Raw genomic sequence first — 12,983 nt, forward strand, 5'->3', positions numbered from 1 at the left:
CCAGGTTCAAGTGATTCTCCTGCCTCAGCCTCCCGAGTAGCTGGGATTACAGGCACCTGCTACCACGCCCAGCTAATTTTTGTATGTTTAGTAGAGACGGGGTTTCACCATGTTGGCCAGGCTGGTCTTGAACTCCTGACCTCAGGTGATCCACCCGCCTCGGCCTCCCAAAGTGCTGGGATTACGGGCATGAGCCACCATGCCCAGGGGCCATTTTAAATAGCACTATTATCAACCAAAAGCATAAATGCAAAAAATGTGGCACTACATGTCCCACAAAAAGGACTTGTTTGCAGTATGAGAGCTGGAACAGGAGGCGGAGCATTGCCTTGGTCGACATCAGCTGGTCCTGTGACTGTCAGGTGACTTGAGAATTTGCCACTCTGTTAATGGCCGTGAATAACTGTGAAAGCTCCGTGATTTATTGATTTGAGGGCTACAAATAAATTTTAGTAAGCTGGCAATTTCCAAACAGGGTATCAGCAAATAATGAGGATTTAATGTGAGGTTAAAGGAGATAAAGGAAGTACATTTGGTAAGAAGGAAGTATCTGCCACACCTTAAGGAACTGCAAGTTGCCAAAACGCACTAACGTGAGAAAAGCAGCCACGCCTTTCAGATTTGTTACAGTGACATTGTTATATTTACAATGAAAAGGTAAATGAAATGGCTCTATTTTGTTTCTTCAGCAACTTCCGCAGTGGGAGTAAGGGTAACATACAATCTGTAATGTAGTTTAGGGATGAATGCACAGAGAGCTCAATTCAATCAGTAAACCTTTAGAATGACAATAACAGTTCTTACAAGGAGAAGCCATATTCTCAGAAATGAAGAAAAATGGACCCCAAGAAAAATGGACGCTTCAAAGAACAGAAGGATATTTCTCCCTTTTCAGCACTGAGAGCCAGGGTGGAATTGTCTCCTTCATTGCCACTGCCTTCACGTTTTGTGTGTCGTATCTGTTTTGTGATCGCTGAGACCCAAGAACCCCCGACTTGCCGACTTACTATGTGGCCCCGAGAGAGAACTTGGCTCTCTGGGTTTCATCATTACCATCAATTAAATAAACAGGACAGTAGCTTCTTTCTTGGATTGTTAATTTAAGGCTCTGGATAATACATGTAACCACCTTATGACAGCAGAATCATAAGCAGGCTCATGGTAGAATCATTCAATGACATTTCCCTTTCCTTCAGGAGAAACAGAAATTCACAGGTCTAATTCTTTTCATATTAATAGTTCCTGGCCATTATTCCAGAACTGTCCTAAAGGAATTCTTTCTCCTTAAGGATACCACCTCCCAGGAGGGTATTTAAAGATTTGCACAGGCCGGGCGCGGTGGCTCATGCTTGTAATCCCAGCAGTTTGGGAGGCCAAGGCGGGTGGATCACTCGTGCTCAGGGGTTCGAGACCAGCCTGGCCAACATGGCGAAACCCTATCTCTACTAAAAACACAAAAGTTAGCCGGGAATGGCTATGCATGCCTGTAATTCCAGCTACTCGGGAGGCTGAGGCTGGAGAACCGCTTGAACCAGGGAGGTGGAGATAACAGTGAGGCGAGATGCCGCTACAACACTCCAGCCTGGGTGACAGAGCAAGACTCTCTCTCAAAAAAAAAAAAAAAAAAAAAAAAAAGATTTTTATAGTCCAGGTATTCAATGTTCATAGTACACCTTTCTCATCCTAGTAAATCTTCTTTTATCAAGGTATATGATCCCATATAGTAGTTAACTCTTACTCTTACTTTATGACAACCCAGTCTTTATTATTACTATATATCAGAAAATTAAATAATTAAAAACGATTTTTATAATATTATCTCTAGTTGTTTTTATTAAGATTCAATTTCCCTTGCACTTAATAAATGTTTCAGTTGCTGTTGAGTCATAAATTTTAAAAATAAAATTCTCCAAATTATTCTTTAACTTTTCATTCTTATAAGTGCGTTGCTAATGTCTAAATCTTTAAATGAATGCTAGATTTTAAAGTACTCGATTAACATTAAATTTAAAATACCTTTATTTGAATAATTATTTTGAAAACCCTGTTTTTTTTTATTATTATACTTTAAGTTCTAGGGTACATGTGCACAATGTGCAGCTTTGTTTCATATGTATACATGTGCCATGTTGGTTTGCTGCACCCATTAACTCGTCATTTACATTAGGTATATCTCCTAATACTATCCCTTCCCTAGCCCCCCACCCCACAACAGGCCCCCGTGTGTGATGTTCCCCTCCCTATGTCCAAGTGTTCTCATTGTTCAATTCCCACCTATGAGTGAGAACATGCAGTGTTTGGTTTTCTGACCTTGCGATAGTTTGCGCAGAATGATGATTTCCAGCTTCATCCATGTCCCTACAAAGGACATTAACTCATCCCTTTTTATGGCTGCATCATGTTCCATGAAAACCCTGTTTTTAAAGAACATAATTATCTTTTTCTTTAGTGTGAAAATAAGAATAATTGTAGTATGTGTTTTTTTAATCCAAAAATCACTGTGGTTCTAAATATATGTCTCTTCAGCATAAATATAATTACAAAATATATTTGAGTCTTGGGGTTGATGTTACAAGTAACAATTGACTAAGTATACACCTTACTTTCCAGAAGTTTACCAAAATTTTTCCCTCTCTCTTCCTGCAAAGTATATAAAAAAAGCAAAACCAGAGGAAAAGGAATTATTAGAACAGAGTGGAAATTAGAATGGTACCACACACTACTCATTTGAAAAATTAACATTTTTCTGGAATCAGTAAAATTTAGCCAAATGGAAGGGACATGGTGGTGTCAGACTTTCTCGAGAAATTAGCATTGGATGGAATTCTGACCAACCCCGGTAGGAATTCCCCATATTGATGCATGAGGGCTGGAAATAAGTGGGTCCTCGGGGTGCAGAAAGGCTTTCCCCATCTTGGAGCAAGATTTCTTAGGCATGAGCGTGGCACCAGAGGAGAAAGCTTTGTCCGTGACCTCAGTTTATAGAGCAGCACAGGCTCTCTCAGACATTGGGGAGCAAGCTCGAGGGTGAAGGGGAAATACTGGGAGGAGAGCAATGCAGTGGCTTTGTAGGTAGGATTGTTGCAGTGGCTGGTCAACAGCTGTAATGGGAAACCCAAGATTAATAGCATTAGTCTCTATTTCAACTTCACCAGTGTAGCAGCCTCACTTATAAATGAGCAAGCAAACTCCAAAGACCAGAAATAAGAGTAACTTAAAGTAGGGCCAGGAGCGATGGCCCACACCTGTAATCCCAGCACTTTGGGAGGCCAGAGCAGGAGAACTGCTCGAGCCCAGGAGTTCAAGATCAGCCTGGGCAATATGGGGAGTCCCCATCTCTACAAAAAAAGTTTTAAAATTAGCCAGGCATTGTGGCATGTGCCTGTGAGTCTCAGCTATTTAGGAGGCTGAGGCAGGAGGATTACTTAAGCCCAGGAGGTCAAGGCTGCAGTGAACAATGGTTGTACCACTGCACTCCAGTCTGGGTGACAGAGGGATGCCCTGTCTCAAATAAAATAATAAAATAAGATAGGAAGTGCCCAATTTTGGAGCATCTGAGATTTGATAAAATAATTTCAGCAAATGTGGACTTTTTTAAAAAACCACTGTTCCAAGACAAAATTTTCAGCCTTAATTTTCCAAGACACCAGCTTTCTCTGCATGCCCTGCAGAATCTAAATAATTGTGATAAAAATATTTTCTGAATGGAATGTGAATGCTATAATTATTTTTTAAAACTATGACAGAGTTTATGATAAATTCTAGTAATTAAAAAAGTTGGAAAGACTGGAGGGAGTGAAGATATGCTAATTTCTCCATCATTTATGGAGGGAAGCAATAATAAGCAGTGTACAATTTCTGAGATTAAAATTCAAGAAATACATATTTAAGCATTTGTACAAAGATATGAGAATGGCCACTAATGGAATGGTAACAAATTTTGTCACTTTCCAGTTATAAAAGTAGGAATTAAAGAAAACTCACTCCATCTAACAAAAGGTAGAAACCAAAAGAAATACCATCAGAAAGAGGGCGAGTGATGAAGACTTGAGAAAAGGAATACAAACAACTTTCAAAAATGAGTGGGGATTTTTAAATTCATCTGTAAAAAGAACAAGTGTCTTTAGATTAGATCCTAAATAAAATCTACAAATATCTTTCCAGAGGAAAGAGAAGTAAAACACACTGACTTATTTAAAATAAATGGTGAGGCAAAGATATACCAGGCAAATACATGTAGAAAATAAAATTTGAACTTGCAATATTGGTCAAGTAAAAAATAATCCAAGGTAAAAAGTATTAAATTGAGCCACATTAGTGAAGGGGACAATCTATTCGTAGACATTTTTGAAATTAAAATGTGTGATATGAAAACTGTTGGAGATACAAGAAAACGGACACAGAAATCTACTGAAAGGGTTAGACTTTAACGCACCTCTCTCAAGCCAGATTGGCAAAAATTCAAGTCTGGAATGAAGGTAGGAATATTTGTACATTACTGGACAAGTATTATGGGACAATTTTGGCAGTGTCACAAAATTCAAACTGTGCCTATCGCCACAACCCGTTGATAGCATTTCTAGGAATATATGCTTAGAGAAACTTTCACTGGATCATTCTTTGTAATAGAAAAAGGAAAAAAGAAAAAGAAAAAAAAGTGTGTATTTAGTAATAGGGATATGATTAATCAATATGAGCTACATTCATAAGATAAACTACAGCAGTTAAGGGAAATGAACTACATCTATTGAAAACAGCCTGGGTAAATCTCAGTAATGTTATTTTAAGTGAAAAAAAGCAGATTGCAGACTATGTACTGTTGATCCTCTGTGTGTGTGTGTGTGTGTGTGTGTATACACCAAATCAATATTCTCTTAAGTATGCTGAATGTTGTCTGCATTGTTTAGTAAACTTTTCCCCCAAAACCTGGGGAAAAAACATATTTCCTCATATATACCTAACATTAGTTTTTATCTCTAATGTACTAATGGGCCTTAAGTCTAATTTAAAAATGTTAAATATCCCAATAGAAAAATCAGCAAATTATAGTTAATTAGTTAATTCACCAAAGCAAAAAAAAAAAGAAAGAAAAAAGAAAAGAAAACACAAAACCTCGAATGACCAGTAGGCAAATATTTTCACTCCCCAACTATGTTTTGAGCATCACTATGTGCCAGGTGCTCTTCTAGCCATGCGGACTGATTGGTAAACAGAATAGGCAAACCTCTGCCCTGGTGGAGGTGACATTCTGGTGGGTCGGTGGAGGGAAGAAGAATAAGGGGAGAAAAACTGAGAAGTTAACTACATAAATGAATGCGTAAGTTGTACATTAGGAGATGAAAAGTTGTGTGGAGAAAAACTGGGAAAGGGGCTGGGTGGAGAAGGGGGAAGGTATTCTGGAGAGAATTCAGTTCAGCTCTGGGGTAGGGCTCTCCAGAGACGGAAAGGAGAGAAGACATAGGGGACATCTGGTGTGAGGCCCAGGCAGGGTGGAAGGTGAATAGGAGATAAGATACGCTCATGTCTAAACTTTCTGAAATTTGGTTATAAAGATCACAAGTCTTGAAAGGTGCATGGGCCCTGACTCAGCAATAACCCTTTCAGGAAACTGGCAATTTCAAAAACAAATAAAGATATGTACATAAAGACACATATACATACATGTGTATATGTTCACACAACTGTTAGCATATAATAGCAAAATGGTAGCTATCACCCAAATGTCCAATAATAAGAACTCATTTAAATAAATTACGTTACATCTCAGCACTGGATTACCATGAAATAATTTTTTTAAAAGTATTATAGACCAGCACTTATTGATATGAAAAGTTAGCCACAACAGACTATTAAAGAAAAAAGTTCATAATACAGCATGTGTGGTACAGTTCTGAGCACACTTAAAATAAATATATGCATATAGATTTTGTATATGAGTAGATATTCATGTGTATTAGCAGATGTATATATAAAAGAAAAAATCAAGACTATATACCAAATAATGACAGAAATGGTATTATAATGATTTTTTACTTTATATATTTTTTCTGTATGTATTTTACTTTATATATTTATATAAATACTTTACATATATAAATATATAAATACTTTATACATATATATTTACTGTGTATATTTTACTTTGTATATTTTGCTGGACTTTTACAATAAGGAGGAATTAAGGGTTTTACAAATCAAGTTATTTCAGCTTTTTAGGTAGAACAATTTGTACACATCATTTTGAATGATGATCTAGTATCTTGTTGAACAGATATTCATGATTTTCTTGCAATTTCCTTTGTGTTTCCGTATTTAATACAGTGGATTCTTAGCCCTCTAGCTTTCCTGTTATTCCCTTGGGTAATATTCCTAGAAAAGCAAGTCCTAGAATTATGGCCATGAATTTTTTGGGGGTTTTTTGGAAACAAAGTCTCATTCAACTGTTGCCCAGGCTGGAGTGCAGTGGCCTGATCTCAGCTCACTGCAACCTCTGCCTCCTGGGTTTAAGCAATTCTCCTGTTTCAGCCTCCCAAGGAGCTGGGATTCCAGGTGTGCACCACCAAGCCCAGCTAATTTTTTGTATTTTAGTAGAGACTGGGTTTCACCATGTTACCCAGGCTGGTCTTAAACTCCTGAGCTCAAGCAATCTGCCTGCCTCAGCTCCCAAAATGATAGGATTACAGCTGTGAGCCACTACACCCAGCCTATGGCCATGAATGTTTTAAGACTTTATTACTCACTCTCACATCCTTTCCAAGGAGACTTTTCCCTGTTTATTTGCCCACCAGCAGCTCTCTTTCATTCTTCTTTTGCCAGAATGGATTATTCCCCTTTAAACTCTCTGCTGTTTTGCTGAGTGGAAAATGGTTTCTGTAATAGGATGTTAACATGGAAACCCAGCCAAAGTGTTAAGTGGGTCAAGATCAGGTGTAAAAGGGCTGTCTGTGTTCCACTGACATACATGATCCCAGTAATTGCTTTCTGTTCACATCAAGGGTCTAAGGGCAAGGCATTGTCTTGAAGACCGATTCTGTAATCCATAGGATGTTGGGAGCCACTGCTTCCACCAGCCCTGAGTGGATGGAGCCAGGGGTGACTGCCCCTTATCTCACTCCTGATAAGAAACTTCAAGGGGCTGCTGAGAGTGCTTGATGAGAGTCCCGCACCCCTGGGAACACAACAGGCCGCAGACTTGTAGGCCAAGGGATTCTGAAGGGCAAGAGGGGGGCTGTCTAGCTATGGGTGGAAGAGTTGAAAGGGAGGTGGCTCTGTTCTGCAGCCTTCTTTTAAGGGAGAAAATAAAATGTGTGAATGTTTCTCTTAGGCATCATCTAAACCCTGTGTGAGACAGTCCTGTCCTACATGGCAGACTGGAGGGGCAAACAGCATCATAGAGAGAGGCTAAAGATACCATAAAAATCATAAGGAGCTTTAAACTTTTGCCAAGCCTAGAGAGTGGCAAGCTAGATCACCGTGGTGGTATCAGTGAAGCAGGAAGATGATTAAGTCAATTAAATAATGAGCAAAAAACCTAAATAGACATTTTTCAAAAGAAGACCTACAAATGGCCAACAGGTATATGAAAAGGTGGTCCCCGTCACTAATCATCGGGGAAATGCAAATCAGAACCACAGTGAGATATTGCCTCACACTTGTAAGAATGGCTTTGATCTAAAAGATGAAAGGTAACAAGCGTTGGGGAGAATGTGGAGAAAAGAGAACCTGATACACTGTTGCTGGTGGGAATGTAAATTAGTACGGCCATTATGGAAAACTGTACAGAAGTTCCTCAAATAATGAACCTAGAACTACCATAGGATCCAGCAATTCCAATTCTGGGGATCTACCCAAAGAAAATAAAATCAGTATTTTGAAGTGATACCTGAACTTCCATGTTCATTACAACATTATTCACAATAGCCAAGATATGGAATCAACCTCAGTGTCTAGCAACAGGCGAATGGATAAAGAAAATGTGGGATAGATACACAATGAAATACTACTCAGCCTTTAAAAATACAAAAAATCCTGTATTTGCAGCAACATGATGCCCCTGGAGGACATTATGTTAAGTGAAATAAGTCAGGCACTGATAGACAAGTACTGCATGATGTCACTCGTGTGGAATCTGAAACAAGTTTATCTCATAGAAGCAGAGAGTAGAATGGTCATTACCAAGGGCTGGGGGCGGTGGGGGCAGATATTGGTTAAAGGGTGCAAAGTTTCAGTTAGAGGACTAAGTTCTGGAAGACTGTTGTGTAATGGGATGATGATAGTTACCATTAATTCTTGAAAATTGCCAAGAGAGTAGGTTTTTTTTGTTTGTTTTTTGTTTTTTGTTTTTTTGAGACAGAGTTTCACTCTTGTCACCCAGGCTGGAGTGCAATGGTGGGATCTCGGCTCACTGCAACCCCCGCCTCCCGGGTTCAAGCAATTCTCCTGCCTCAGCCTCCCGAGTAGCTGAGATTACAGGCACCCGCCACGACACCCAGCTAAATTTTGGTATTTTTAGTAGAGATAGGGTTTCACCATGTTGGCCAGGCTGGTCTCGAGCTCCTGAGCTCAAGTGATCCGCCCACCTCGGCCTCCCAAAGTGCTGGGATTACAAGCATGAGCCACTGCGCCCGGCTGAGAGTAGATTTTCAAAGTTCTCATCACAAAAAGTGGTAAGAATGAAGTGATGGAAATGTTAATTAGCTTGATTTAGTCATAGCAAAGCGTATAACCTATATAAAAACATCACATAGCACAACATAAATATATGCAATTTTTCATTTATCAACTAAAATATTTAAAAAAATTTTAATGTTAAAATAATAAAGGAAAGCTCCTCTGAAGCACATATTTATTTTTGTTACATACCAGATTTAATTTTTTATCTCAGCAATAAAATTCAAAATCTCCATCAAATATAATAAAGTTCTATTCCAATGAAAAATGTAATGAAAATGTCAGTCTTCCCCTTTCCTCTCTTACACTCCAGCCCCAGGAGGATCAGAGGTCTCGGTTCATGGTTCTTGGTGAGAGTCACAAAAGGGAGTTGGGGAGGGGAGAAAGAAGCCACTCACACTTCTCACCCACAATTTGCGTGATTATTTTATCATTACTTGAGATGAACGTTCTCATTAATAACTTGGTACCCTTTTGTTTTGTTTTGTTTATAAACAGCAAACGTTTATTTCTCATGATGCTGGAGGTTGAGAAGTCCAGGATTAAAGTGCCAACTGATTTGATGTCTGGGGAGGGCCCACTTTCTGGTTCATAGACGGCACCGTCTTGCTGTGTCCCCACATGGTAGAAGGGTGAACCAGCTCCTTCGAGTCTATTAATAAGAGCACTAATCTCATTAAGGAAGGTTCCATCCTCATGACCCAATCACCTCTCAAATAACTTGAGACTCTTTGAATTACTCAAGCATGAGAAGGAATATTGTACAAACTGCCTGACTGTTTAAAATTCAGGAACAAGGGAAGAATTAGCCACAAACTAAACATTAAAAGAGAAAAAAAAAAAAAAGAATAGCACGACAATGTAAGTTAATTTGCATTACCTGGGTTGTAAGTTGGGTAATTTAAAAATATTTATTGGACTTTTGTAGTTCTAGTCTTGGTGAATGACATATTCCTACTCTTTCCACATTTTGATACTGGGGTCTTAGTGATTTTCTCGCTGACCTGTGTGATGTGCCTTCACACCTTTGTCATGGGCATCAGTGTTGTCTAAGAGACCGCTCTAGCTTCTCTAGAGCTTTATAAAATTAAAGGGGAAGACCTGACGTCAGCACTCGTTTTCTATTCCATTTCTACTCAAAGATGTGATCCAGAAACTTTGACTTTCCCATCTAAGTCCTAAGTTGCATTTGGGCAAAATCTATGCCTTGTCTATGCAGCTTGTTTAGACAGAGTAGCACTTCGGGCCTGCCCAAACTCTCTCCCACTTAGTGGCATAGCCTCCTATTAAATTACTTGTTTGACCTCCCAAGTCTTCCAAATTGTCTCCTGATGATCTCCCAGAAAACTACTGCAGGGAGATGTATTTAAACTTGGTATTGAAATTACATCTTTAATAATAGAAAATATTTTAAATAGAACCCCCAAAATGGCATCATTGGTTGATATTTTCAATATTTTGTCACAGCAGGAAATATTCAGGGTTATGTTATAAAAGATTCACTCTTTTGGATCTGGGCCTAGCACCATACAGAGCATGTTCAGTGCCAAAATAATTAGGATGGGCACAAAAGCACCTTGCCGTAGCTGTAGTTTTTGTTTGTTTGTTTGTTTTTGTTTTTGTTTAGACGGAGTCTTGCTCTGTCACCCAGGCTGGAGTGCAGTGGCATGATCTTGGCTCACTGCAACCTCTGTCTCCCGGGTTCAAGCGATTCTCCTGCCTCAGCTTCCCCAGTAGCTGGGACTACAGGCACCCGCCACCATGCTTGGCTAATTTTTTTTGTAATTTTAGTAGAGACGAGGTTTCAGCATCTTGGCCACACTAGTCTTGAACTCCTGACCTCGTGATCCACCCATCTTGGCCTCCCAACCTGCTGGGATTACAGGCATGAGCCAGTGCACCCGGCCTGAGCTGTAGTTTTGACTATGCATAAGTGCATTCATTTTGTCAATCTTCAATGAATTGAGAAATTTCCTGAATTGGAATCCTCTTTGATCTACTTGGACCTTCTGCCTCATCCACATCTTGTCCAATGCTGGTACTCTCTGCTAATAAAGAATAAAAAGTATTATCTCTACCTGTCAACGTACAGCAACTGTGTCTGGACTAGACTAATAAGGTCTGGGCCTATCCAGTCAAGAGCATATTTGCTGTATCTTCAACAGTTACCAGATTATTCTCTACACTGCTAACTCACACTTGTACCTTTTGCCTCTTGCTTTCTTATTTTATTTTTTTAAGAGACAGAGTCTTGCTCTGTTGCCCAGTCTGGAGTGCAGTGGTGCAATCATAGCTCACTGCAGCCTCGAACTACTGGTCTCAAATGATCCTCCTTCCTCAGCCTCCCAAGTGTAGCTAAGACCACAGAAATAAGCCACCATGCCCTGCTTCCTGTCTTTCTTTATACCAAAGAATCAAGTAGACATTTAGGGAGATTTTATCACTGAAGTTGATTTGACCTCGAAATAGCTCCTTCTGAAGATATCCTGTTCGTTCATTTATTAATTCACTCATTCAACAAATATTTGTGATACCAATATTTTATGCCTGGCACTGTCTGCCCGCACCTTCCTTTTGTTCCCTAGAGAATTAAAGAAAAATCACATCATAGGACACCTGTATTATAAGATACATAATGTCTTTGTGAGCAGTCATGTAAAAAATAAAATCATCCCACTCTTGCTTTAATGCATTAGGGTACCTAATGGTGAGAAACATTTCCCCAAAGGGAGCTGATTTTGCAAATAAGAAAGATTAGATGGGCAGAACCAATAAAGCAAGGAGAAGCTGATGCAGGAGGACACAGGAGGTGTGACTGATGGAGGGCATAGCTGGGGCTTGAAATTTCATTAGAGGTAATTCCGCAGGAAAGCTGAAATTATTCAATTAGATATTTAAGAAGATTTGATCTTTCTCTCATGAAGAGACACCCTCGGGTATTTCACTTATGCTTCAATTTCTTTTACAACTGCTTAGAACATTTTAGATATTTTATTCAAGTCACAGTGGCCTCTATAGTAAGAGATCCTTCGGGAGTGAGCGTCAGTTATGACGAATTAGGAAATGAACACATCATGTCACTTTTGTTTATGAAGTCTGACTTTTAAAAATTACTAATATTAGTAGAACAATGAAATTATTATGGTAGATTGTACAAAGATGTGTTCTAATACTATATACTGGGTTCTTAGCATTTGTAGGAAAGTCAGCATCATTCTGTGGTTGGCTCTCTCCTTCGTCTTGACTTTCATACAGGAAACCTTACAGAAATTGAGTAAATAGTATTCCTGTTTGCACCGGTCTCAAATTTTCTGTGTAGTGTGTTTCCTTAATGGTACCAGCTGGACGTTGTTATCCAAAACTAGGGGTGGTACAGTGTAGTGCAATGGTGATATTTCCAAGGCAACCTCACAGAGGTAGCCTTACAATAAGTAATATTTGACAGTCCTCATCCAATGCATTTACTCAGCATCTAGAACAGATACAATGGATCTTGAGTTTCATGAGACTCAAATATCATGCATGTTTAGTGAAAAACAATGACAAAAATTTTCTGGCTATTGGGACTCTACCAGAGGGCTGTGAAGGCCTTGAGTTTGTCAGGAGAGTCACTAGAATATCCTGAAATAATTGAAGAAATTTGCTCAATTGCAACACTGCTGTCACCACCTTCTCCTATAAATCACTGCCCAGATGGGCTTTCCATGGTAGCCCAGGCCATCGACTCCCCAGGAAAATGGAAATACTGTGGAAGGTAGGTAAGATGTTACACCCTTCTCCTAGTGACAGAACAATGGAAGATTGGCTCTTGTGAAATGAAGCCAAGAAGGTGCCAAGAAGTCTTCAGTGTACATGTACAGATTGTTTCAGTTGACAGTAGAATCTGGACATCGTTGAATGTGCCAATAATTAATAATTTCCTTTTTGCAAAATGATTTTATTTGGATATATAGATTTTTAAGTTCATTTGGTGACCCTTTTAGAAGGTTTTATTTTCTCCTCTTATTTGTTGAAGATGCTAAAAACTGTGATGACCATTCAATAAAAATTTTTAAATGATTATGTCTCATGCCTATAATCTCAGCACTTTGAGAGGCCGAGGTGGAAGGATCACTTGAGCCCAGGAATTCAAGACCAGCCTGGGCAACAAAGCGAGAAGCCTCTCTACAAATAATAATAATAATAATGATAAAATTAGCTAGACTTGGCGGCTCACGCCTATAGTCCCAGCTACTCGGGAGGCTGAGGTGAAAGGATCAACTGAGCCTAGGAGTGTGTGGCTGCAGTGAACAAGGATCTTACCACTACACTTG

At 39.3% G+C, this 12,983-nt stretch overlaps 1 protein-coding gene across 5 annotated transcripts in view; it reads left to right on the top strand.

Annotated features, from left to right (window-relative positions):
• The window catches only part of RGS7 (regulator of G protein signaling 7), a 582,263-nt gene that overhangs the window by 478,808 nt on the left and 90,472 nt on the right, over positions 1-12,983 (top strand). The window lies entirely within an intron of this gene.

Source organism: Nomascus leucogenys, chromosome 5 (genome assembly GCF_006542625.1).
Source record: "Nomascus leucogenys isolate Asia chromosome 5, Asia_NLE_v1, whole genome shotgun sequence".
Taxonomy (NCBI): domain Eukaryota; kingdom Metazoa; phylum Chordata; class Mammalia; order Primates; family Hylobatidae; genus Nomascus; species Nomascus leucogenys.